The sequence below is a fragment of the Mastomys coucha genome, unplaced genomic scaffold (genome assembly GCF_008632895.1).
Source record: "Mastomys coucha isolate ucsf_1 unplaced genomic scaffold, UCSF_Mcou_1 pScaffold9, whole genome shotgun sequence".
Taxonomy (NCBI): Eukaryota; Metazoa; Chordata; class Mammalia; order Rodentia; family Muridae; genus Mastomys; species Mastomys coucha.
Window position 1 is genome coordinate 43,344,153 of NW_022196915.1, and position 11,515 is coordinate 43,355,667.

Here is an 11,515-nt window from a genome sequence, read left to right on the forward strand (position 1 = left end):
ACACCTACGTCTTTGCCAGAAGACTTGATGCCAAATTTCCAGGACTCCCTGTAACCTAAGAAGTGCATCTCGCCCTGGTGGTTGTTAGCGGGATTACAACTGATGCTTTTAGGTTGGATTGAAGTACTTCCTACATAATATGTGAAAATATATGACTCTTGATTGGATTTGGTGGCGCATGTTTTTAGTTCCAACACTCGCAGGCAGAGGCAGTTGAATCTCTGTGAGTTCGAGGCCACCCTGGTCTACACAGTGAATTCCTGGACAGCCAGGGCTACACAAAAACCCTGTCTTGAAAAACCAAAAACCAAAAGAATGGGCTGGTGAGATAGCTCAGCGGGTAAGAGCACCGACTCCTCCTGAGTTCAAATCCCAGCAACCACATGGTGGCTCACAACCACCTGTAATGAGATCTGACACCCTCTTCTGGTGCATCTGAAGATGGTTACAGTGTACTTATGTATAATAATAAATCTTTAAAAAAAAAAAAAAACAAAAGAACAATATATACATATATATATATGTATATATATTGTTGTATGTATATATATGGGTCTACTCTTAAGACAATGTCTAGCATAGTCTGCCCTGGAACTCTGTGATCTTTCTTCTGCCTGTGGAATATTGAGATTGTAAGCATGTCACCACTGCTTTCTTAGTTTAGGCTTAGGTATGATTTGAAAACAAAATCCCACACCTCATAGCACATGAATGGAGCACCAGTGTTTAAGGCACAGAGGTAGCAGAATCAGTTCAAAACTGACCTGGGATACATTAACTGTCTCAAAAAAAGGGGGGGGGCAGCTGAGTGGAAGGTTATAGAGAGATGGCTCAGTGGTTAAGAGTGGTAAAGACTACGGGATTTGTACCTGCATGTAGCAGTTTCCATCTACCAGCAACTCCAGTTCCTGGAGATCCAAGCTCTCTTCTGGACAAGCTCTTCCTGCCTACCTACACACATAGGTGTGTGAATACATACAAATACATTCATGAGCACATGTACAAAGTTACAGAAACTCAGATTTTTTTTTTCAGGATTTAAAACGCACATTCCCCTTTTTTTCTCTTCTGAAGGATGATAAAAGCATGTTTCTATGATGGGTTGATTGGTGGGAGAGTTGAATAAGCCTTTAAGTTACACAATTCTTTACTCTGTGGACATTACCAACATCACCAGCATTTTATTTAAGTCTTCAATGACTGAAAATAAACGTGTCAATCATAGTAACATTTCCATGACTGCTGAAGATGATAACCGTCCCCTTTTCTCTTAAACATTTGGAAATATGAAGCTGTAGGTCCATTGAGTTCATACACAAGGACTCTCTAGGTTTGGAGAGACTAAATGTTTTTAGGCTTGGTAGCTACATGTCATACATTTTCTGAAGCCCCATTTCCACAATTCTCTAATAGTACTGTTCAAATTTAAAACTCCCATGTTTTCCTTAGTAATGACAAGAAGGAATGCTGTCCCTTTAGTGTGCTGCTGTGGTGAGTGTGTCGGTTTGATGCTGCTATGCAAGAGTTCCACACACCATAAATTACAACTACCGTAGTTTATGTGGCTAGTGCTTGTACAGGCTGGCATTTCATTAGGGAGACATATAAGGGACCTTGGAAGTGTTGCAAGTGCTAGAAAACAAGGGCAGGAACAGAACACTCTAGAAACTCACTTTCACAAAGGAGCCACTCCTGTAATAGATACCTAACTCCCAGAATTTTACCATACGTCCACCTAAAGCAGTAGAATGCTCATGACCCAGGCGTCTCTCAAGGTGCCAATTCCCTTTACAATCTCAGCAGCCAACAAGTAATATGGATTTTGGAGGGAACATTCAAAGTATAGAGTTTTGAAATTCCAGAAGAAAGTTTATTCATCATTGATAATTGGTGCTTTCATAAATTTAATGTCAGAATTGTTTGAGCTGAGTCTGGTGGCTCTCTATTGCCAACACTCAGTAGGCAGAGGCAGGTATATTTCTGTACGTTTGAGGGTAACCTAGTCTATGTGGTGAGTTCCAGGAACACCAGAGCTACATAGTGAGACCCTGTCTCATAAAACAAAACAAAAATAACAAAACTTGGACTGGAGAGATGACTCAGCAATTAAGAGCATCGACTACTCTTCCGGAGGTCCTGAGTCCAAATCCCAGCAACCACATGGTGGCTCACAACCATCTGTAATGAGATCTGACGCCCTCTTCTGGAGCGTCTGAAGACAGCTACAGTATACTTACATATAATAATAATAAATAAATAATTTTTTTTAAAGATTTATTTATTACACTGTAGCTGTCTTACAGTGTATGTATTACACTTTATTTATTACACTGTAGCTGTCTTCAGACACACCAGATGAGGGCATCAAATCTCATTACGGGTGGTTGTGAGCCACCATGTGGTTGGTGGGATTTGGACTCAGGACCTCCGGAAGAGCAGTCGGTGCTCTTACCTGCTGAGCCATCTGGCCAGCCCCCAATAAATCTTTTTTGTTAAAGCTGACAGCAAGAGGATTCATTGTACACAAGTTATACTTGTCCACAAGAGAGAACAGAACTAGTCCAGAATGCCAACGGTCCAGGGCAGAGGGCCAGCAGGACTGTTTTGATTGTAAGAAAGGCAGTCATTTTCCCAGTCAATCTTGGCAAGGTGAAGTTCCAGGTCTACAGAGACTTATTACTGACAGCAGCGTACAGTCTAACAAACTTGTTCCAGTGTCTGGGCCTTCAGCATCCCTTACTTCGGCTCCTGCAGGGTTTGTGGATGCACAAGCTGGTTTACTTGGACCTCTGCCTCATCTTTCTTCTGTTGCACTTCAGCCTGTGCATTCTCTTCTTCCACCACTTTGCTCTCATGGCTCAGGAGTTTCAAGGAAGATGGCACTAAGACCGAGAGCAAATAAATCTTAAAAGAACAAAACAAAACAAAACAAATAAAAAGCTTTTTTTCTAAAGTCACAAAGATTCTGTAAGAGTAAAACTCAGGAGGCAGTATGATATAGCTACATCAGATTGAACTTTGCAGTAGCAGACCTGCATTCTGAATCTTTTTGGAGCTGTGGATGATGGCGTATGTCTATAACACCAGCACTTGGGACCGTGAAACAGGAAGATTATGAGTTCAAGGCCTACCTGGTTTTCATAGATCCTGTGTCAACAAAACAAAACATTAAAAATGTATAAGTTTTTCAAAATAAGCCCCAGGCATGGTGGCACAAGCTTGTAGAGACAGAGATAGGAAACTGGAAGGCTGAGCCCAAGCCTGTGCAAAATAATGAGATGTCTCATAAGGTATTTTTCCTCAAAAAATTATGTTACAAAAATTAAGAGTTAGTAGTTAAGATAGGGCATAAACAATTTTGGAATTTTTTTATTAGATATTCCAGGAGAAATCGACTGAGGCGATATTGAAAAAAATGCTGAGATTTTTCTAGAGTGCATGAAAGATACATTTCAAAGTGAAAAAACACGTAAAGAATAATTAAAAAGCAAACCCTTTTCAGAACAGCCAGGATACATCAAGAGACCCTGTCTCAAAAGCAACCTCCCAACAAACCTTTACAACTATGTCGAAATGGCAGACTATTAGCATGGTTAGAGAGATGGCTCAGCAGTTAAGAGCACTGTCTGCTCTTCCAGAGGTCCTGAGTTCAATACCCAGCAACCTCATGGTGGCCCACAACCATCTGTAATGGGATCTGATGCCCTCTTCTGGTGTGTCTGAAGACAGCTACAGTGTATTCATATACATACATAAATAAATAATTCTTAGAAAAAGACAGACAAACAGGTTCATTTTTTGTTTTTGTTTTTGTATTTTTAGGTAAGCTCACTATGTAACCCAGGATAATTTGAATCTTGTGGTATTTCTGTCCCAGCCTCCAGGTGTTAAATTTACAAATGAATGGACAGCAGCAAGCTAAAAGAGAGTGGAGAAGTGATAGAATTACAATCATTATAAACTTTTCAAGGTTGGGGGTGATAAACTGTGACTAATTCTAGCCCTTGTGAGGTAGGGGAAAGAACTTCAGGAATTCCAGGTCACCTTCAGCCACAGAGTTCGAGGCTAACTTGGGCTACATGAGACCTTGTGTCTCTAGAAAATAAAGAAAATCTCTGGCTGTGACGGAGTCTCTTATTCAATGGTGGATAAATCAATTTACAAAACATGGTATACTATACATCAATATGCACCCATAAAAAAAGAAGGCACTCTGACTGATGTGTTTATAAAAAGATAGAGAGAGAGGGAATATGTTCTATAGGGGTGTAGTCAGGTATGGGGGAAGGGGATGTCTCAGGGGGCCCATGCCAAGGCATCCCTTACCCCTGAGGGACCAGTTTATTCAGGACATGGGGAGGGGAGTTAAGAGGGTAGTAGAGGCAGTGAAAGGCAGAGAGAGGGAGAGAGTAGAGAAGAGAAGTAGAGGCCAGCCATGAACATGAGGAAAGAGGAAGGAAGGGATAGGGAAGGGGAGGGAAGGGAAGAGCCCCTAGGGCAAGAGAGAAGCAAGAGAGCAAGAGTAAGAGAGTAAGAGAGGGAGGAGGGGGCAAGCAGCCCCTTTTATAGTGGGTCAGGCCTACCTGGCTGTTGCCAGGTAACTGTGGGGTGGAGTTTAGACAATGCTAACACTGACCCTGTTACAATATGATGAAACTTGAAGATACCCCACGAAGTGAAATATGACTTACTGTAAAACACAACCAACCCTGTTTTTGAAGAAACTCCATTTTGTGTGAGACCAGGGGCTAACCTCGAATCCCAGGAAGAAAATCACATCTGAGGAAAACATCCTATGATACTCCCCCTCCTGTTAGAAACAGCTAGGCTACAATAGCAGGATCAAGGTACACAGAGATAACCTAAGACATCCTGCAGAGAATAGATAACCTAGCCATCCTGCTTGTCAGGTAGTCTGCCCTTGGGTTGGGTTCCTGCAGGTTACACCAGAAATTTAGTTTTTAAGATATTAATTTGCTGACCCATACAGAATTTTCCCAAGTTTGCTGTAACCACAATAAAAACTCTGAACCCCTAGGCTCTCACTCTGACTTGCTGGGATGGTGAGAGTGGGAGAGAGTTTGCTGGAAAGCTCATAATAAAGACCTTTATGTGTTTTTGCATCATCAGAATTGGCTCCTCGGTGGCCCCGCTCACTCCGGCCCAAATATTTATTTATTATTATAAATAAGTACATTGTAGCTGTCTTCAGATGCACCAGAAGAGGGCGTGAGACCTCGCTACAGGTGGTTGTGAGCCAGCATGTGGTTGCTGGGATTTGAACTCAGGACCATCTGGAAGAGCAGTCAGTGCTCTTACTCACTGAGCCATCTCACCAGTCCCAGGTTTCAGTCTTATAAGATATTTAAAGTACCTGGAGGTAGGAACAGATGTAAATAGAAATCAGCTGTGGAGGAGTGAGTAAAGCAAGACAGGAGCTATGTGGAAAATAGCTGACAACAGGTCTTCATCAGTAATTACTTTAAAATTAAGCGAATCACAGCCACCAATTAAAAGCAATAGACTGACATCCAACCATGGGGTCCTCAGGCTCTGCGCTGGTGAAGCTTGAAGGTGGTTCTTCACTCACTACTCGCTTTGACAGGTCTTCATGTTGAAAAGCTCTCACCGAATTTAGTACAGCACCTCCCAACGTGTTAGGAAAACAGGCCCAGCCTGGAAAGGACCATTTCTGGTCCAACCTGTTTTTACTTCAGAGAGAATGGCTGCTCCCAAAGCCAGATCAGCAGCCAGAGACAAGCGTTGGAAACTAAAAGCTTCCCCAGTTCCCTGGGAAGGGGTGCACATACTGACGTTAGAAAGTGTTTCGCTTCTCTGGATTCACTTTGTTTTCCTTCACTATTATTTCCTGTTATTTCAGCCCGAGGGACTGGGAAAGTAGACAGATAAGAAGAGAAATCCCCGCTGATGGACTGGCTCAAGGGATTCAAATCCTGCTTAGCAAACCAGTCACAGCTCTGGGCCAATCAACTACTTTAGCTTCCTTCAAACTGACCAATCCTGAATTAGGAGAGGAAAGCTTTTCAGAGTCTTCAGAGACTTTTAAAGTCCCCAGCCCCGCTTTAGTACAGACTGGATTTTCCAATTTCCAAATCCGCCCTGCCCCTTCCTGTCCCTCCCCTCCCCTCTTCCATCTCTCTCTTTCTTGTCCTCTCTTCGACTGGTTTCTTCTACTGCCACCCCATAAGTCCCCTCCCTCCCCAACTCCGTGGGGTGTGTGTGTGTGTGTGTCTGTGTGTGTGTGTGTCTGTGTGTATGTGTCTGTGTGTGTGTGTGTGTGTCTGTGTGTGTGTCTCTGTGTGTGTGTCTGTGTGTCTGTGTGTGTGTCTCTGTGTGTGTGTGTGTCTGTGTCTCTGTGTGTCTGTGTGAGTGTGTGTGTCTGTGTGAGTGTGCGTGTCTGTATGTGTGTGTGTCTCTCTCAGTGCATGTGTGTGTCTCTGTGTGTCTGTGTGTGTTTGTATGAGTGTGTCTGTGTGTGTGTGTCTGTGTCTCTGTGTGTGTGTCTGTGTCTCTGTGTGTGTGTCTGTGTCTGTGTCTCTCTCAGTGCATGTGTGTGTCTCTGTGTGTGTGTCTGTGTGTCTCTGTGTGTGTGTCTGTGTGTGTGTGCCTGTGTGTGTGTCTGTGTCTCTGTGTGTGTGTCTGTGTCTCTGTGTGTGTGTCTGTGTCTGTGTCTCTATGTGTGTGTGTCTGTGTCTCTGTGTGTGTGTGTCTGTGTCTGTATGTGTGTGTGTCTCTCTCTGTGCATGTGTGTATCTCTGTGTGTGTGTCTGTGTGTGTGTGCCTGTGTCTCTATGTGTGTGTGTGTGTCTGTATGTGTGTGTGTCTCTCTCTGTGCATGTGTGTATCTCTGTGTGTGTGTCTGTGTGTGTCTGTATGAGTGTGTGTGTGTGTGTGTGTGTGTGTGTGTGTGTGTGTGTATGTGTGGCATCTTGGTCGTCCCCGGCCTTGCAGAGGGTCTTTTCTCTGTCTGTCTAGACTGCTGAGTGCATGCTCTTGCAGCCCCCATAACTGCCTTCCTTTAGCTGCTGATTCTGGCTGCACTGCTTGAGATTTCTCTGTGGCTCCATGTTGCACTACAGATTTTCTCTGCCTTTTAAGTCTACAGTTGACAGAGAAAACAAACCCAATCAAGATCCCTAGACTGCCTCAGTCCAGTTTACTTTCTCCTCGAATCTATCTTCCTTCCTCTGCTATCCTAAACATTATTTGTTTGTTTGTTTATTCATTTACTTATGAGATAGGTTCTCACTAAATCCATGCTGGCCAAAAGTTGGCTATGTGGCCCAGGCTGAACTGCAGCTCTGTAACAGCCCCTCCACCCCAACTCCCTCACCTTAGCACTACTGACTCCATGATGGAAATACCATTCAGGCCATAAAACGCAGCAAGTAGAAAGCACCACTTGCTAAAACAAAAACAAAGACCTAAGCTAACAAAGTCCGTAGTTCTGGGAAAGTCTCTAAATGTGCTAACCTTGGCTTTGGCTTCTGTAGTTCTTCTGCTTCTGGCTAACTGTTCCCACTAACATTAGTATGACAATCCAGAATATGTTTTTTTTTTTTTTTGTTTTTGTTTTTTTGTGCCTAAAAGCTTACCCTAAGAAAGTGTAGGCACTGCATTGGGATCCTGAACACCCAGTGTAGTGGCTGCTGCTAATAAAGACTTTGTGTTGGCTTAAATGTCTGGCTGAGCAGTCTTCTCCGATGGATATTTCATCACAGCTCAGATCTTCCAGCCTCTACCTCACAATTGCTGAGAATACAGTCTGTCACAGCCCCATTAGCACCTTTCTAAGAAATGCCCACCTGTGGTATATACAGAATGGCTCCCTTTCTTTTTGTTACTTGTCAGTTACTTTTGGCTATAATTATTTTAATTTTTGTTGTTTTGTTTTGTTTTGTTTGAGGTAGAATTTCTCTGTGTAGTCCAGGTTGTCCTTAAACTCACTTGGAGGGCATGGAACTCAGAGATCCTCCTTCTCTGCCTTCCAAGTGCTGGTATTAAAGACACACGCCACCAACCCCTGGCTTAGTTCTAATAATTTTAAGTTTTTGGTTTATTTCATAAGCATCCTGGCTTTTTTCCCCTCATTCATAATGGGGGTTAGTAATTAATATTTCAAGTTATTTTTTTTTTACTACATTTAAATATCTGGCTTGTAGGCTAGCAATAGTGGCCCACACTTGTAATATCAACATTTGGGAGGTGAACACAGAAGGGTGTTAATTAAAAAATGGCTTCTCTAGTATATCTTCACTATCTTTCCTTAACTCTTTGTGAAAAAATACTGTGATACTCAGCTGTGATATGTCTGAGGAACCATGCTAAGGGATAAAGAAGGGAAATTCAACTACCCTACAGAGTGCTTCCTAGAACCAGGTCTACAATCAACCTGCGGAGGACTCCTTGGAACTCTGCTAACAACTGCCCTGACAAGTTTTTGGGAGCAGCCCTGTACATACCCTATAAAGAACTAGGAGCCAGGCTCCACTCAACGCTATATAACCCTACTTCTTAGCAAGACAGTGCAGATACTTTCTGTAGTGCCTTGGCCTCGTTCGCCTATACAGAGTGAATAAATTTCTCTAGTTATGATATCTTGGTACAAATGCTCATACCCCTGATTATGATCTTAGCTTCTACCTAACAATAAATGTATTAAATCAATTAACAGAAAATAATCAGAAGGGTAAAGACATACATGAACTATGAGCACAAGAAGCATTGAGAAATCCAAATAGATATGACCAGGCAAGAACCTTTTATGTTGTAACCAAGGAATCAAAGAAATTGCCTAACGGGACCATTCTGTGTATTGAAAGAAACCTTTATTTGAGGTATTCAATGGCAGGACTGTGTCTCAGATGGCAGAGAATAGAGGGCCATGGGGGAAAGCCTTGTCAGTTTTAGTAGGATAGGTAGCAGGAGGAGAGCTGAGGACTAGAAGAGCCTGGGAGTTAGTGGTGTTTGGGTTATCAGGAACTAGATGTCCTTTGTTGTGTTAGAAGCATGGCTTATATCTGGACAGACCATACCAGGCCAAAACAGTTCCACGTGAGGTAAAACTGTTCCACATGAGGTTTATTGTAGGAGAAAAGGGCAAAGGTGGTGTCGAAGAAGAGCTGGGGGAAGAGAGGGAGAGAGAGCTCAGAGGGGTCTGATAGTGGCATGGCCACTGGAAGGTAAAGGTGGGAGGTGAGCCAAGTGGATTCTGGGAATGTGCGGCAGTTGCCTTGGCAACAAACATGCAGGTTCCTGTCACTAATGTGTGATGTCACTAGGTTTGGAGCTGATCTGCAGCTCTGATACCCTGATGCCAACATCCTTCCCTTTTTCTTATCATAAAGAAGGAAAACAGTGGGAGGGGGAAGGTGATAGTAAAAAGGAAATGGGAGCATCGTGTCTCTTAAGTTGCTTCCTGCTGTCTAGGGGCATCATCAGTTTGGGGGTGTAGCTGACTTGATTAATGAGGCAGGGAGCGAACAATAACACCAGGAGAATGACTAGAAGAGGAGTTATGAAAGGTAATATCCACTTCCATATAGGGTTTTCAAAAATTGCAGAACTGGAGATCTCATGTTCCCTGAAATTCTGTATTTTATTTCTCATTTTCCCAGATTGATCAACACAGAAACAGCATTCTTCTTGGAGGAACAGGCAAAGACCACCTTCTTTAGCTGTTAGGATGTCTAGTCCCCATCAGTTCTGAAGCACCACAGCTGCCAAAGAATTGATCTGTTTCTGAATAGCAAGCACGGTTTCAGACATTTTTTGGAAAACCACTGTTAAACTAGAAAGTGAATTTATTATATTTGGTCATGAAAGTAGTTATCCCTGTAATTCCAGTTTCCAGCACCTATGGCTATTCCCTCAGTGACCAAGAGTGGCACAACCTGAACTCAAATTCTGTCCACAGGAATCCACAGGGCTCCACAGGAATCTTGGGTTAAATTCCTGTTTGACAAAATAGATAAGGCCTAATAATAGGCACATACAGTATTTTAGTTTGTTTCATTTGTTTTGGATTGTTTTAGTTTTCAAAATGGGTGTGATTTTGAGTTTTGTGGTTATACTATTCCTCTGGGAATGGAGAGATATAAATAAAGGGTTTTCTGATTACTAGCTCAAGGATATGCTGATTTGGAGAAAGATCTTGTCTTTGTATTTTTAGAAAAGGTGATTAAGCGCCAACCAACTCTCCTATTTTCCTTACCTTCCCCCCCTACCCCCTTAAGAATATCTCAACACCTATATTCAGCTTGAAGAAGTTATGAAGAGTTGTCGAGCCAGTTCCCTGGGCTTTGGGGCTAGAAGGGGTTATGATAGGTTGTCTCTCTAGGGATTGTAGAAATGGTCATAATTGGAACAGGGAGGAATAGATAGAATTGATTGCATAGCCATAATCTCATTTGGTAGAAATCTTTTTAACTGTTACTAAGATGAAGTTATAATTTCTTATGTTGGTACAGAATTTACTTTGATGTAAAATCAAGGTTTTCGTTGTTATAAGTTTCTTCTATTGATACAAAAAATTTAAAAGTACAGTGCTTAGACCCAGTCCTTCTATAACTGTTATTATAAACTGATCTGCGATGTTTAACCCTGTTAATTAAGGGCCAAATAGCAAATTCATGGCTCTGAGTCTATTGTTAGGGTGTTTTCAGATATTTTAATTAGAAGTGGCTGAGAGTAGTTAACGGAGAACAGTCTAGATTATTTTACATAGGTAGTGGGTTTTTCAAAAACGTCAGGAATCCACAGAATGTGATATTTAATGTTATTTATTCACTTGTTGAGACAAGTTTGCTCCTGACAGCATTCCCTTTCTTGATTTCAAAGAACAAAATGAGCATCAATGGAGTTGCTCCAATTGTGGCAAGACAGCCACTAGGCAAGAATTGGCTGGTTTCATCTACAGACATAATTCTGTCTAGAAAAAGGATACAATTTACAGGTTAGGACAGCTTAGTTCTGCTGAGACAGAATAGGCTTGTCCTTAATTTCCTGTTTCTCTAAGGTCTGTCAGATAATCCTGGGCCAGAAGGCTGAAGACGGATGCTCCATCTTCCTGACTTACTGGGGCTGTATAGGTAGGCAGCTGTCTCTACAGTTTGTCTCCATTCTGGAAGCTGTGTTAGGCTTCCTATATATTTTCAGTTACTGTTGATCATTCTTGGATTTCTGTCAGGGATGAAGACTTAGCGCCTCATAGCCAACCCAGGCTGTTTACATTGAGAGGACAGATTTGAGAGGATGGTTTTCAGAAGGCATACAATCTAACGCCAGGACATAAGTCAGGTGTAAAATTATAAGCCTTTTAAGTTAGGACAGATGATATTGTTCTATCTTAATGACAAAAATGATGGAACGGGTGTTAGGTCTATCTTATACCTTATAAATTACAAAATGGTATTCAGTGTGCTCAATTTATATATTTTTTTTATTTTAGATATTTTCTTTATTTACATGCAAATTTCTCCATTCCCAGTTTCCC

General features: G+C 42.1%; 1 long non-coding RNA gene across 1 annotated transcript; it reads left to right on the forward strand.

Annotated features, from left to right (window-relative positions):
• Positions 1-9,290: 9,290 nt before the first annotated feature.
• On the forward strand, positions 9,291-10,152 carry LOC116085233. Its single transcript, XR_004116454.1, has 2 exons — positions 9,291-9,545; positions 9,639-10,152. It is a non-coding gene; the product is annotated as an uncharacterized LOC116085233 (long non-coding RNA).
• Positions 10,153-11,515: the final 1,363 nt, after the last annotated feature.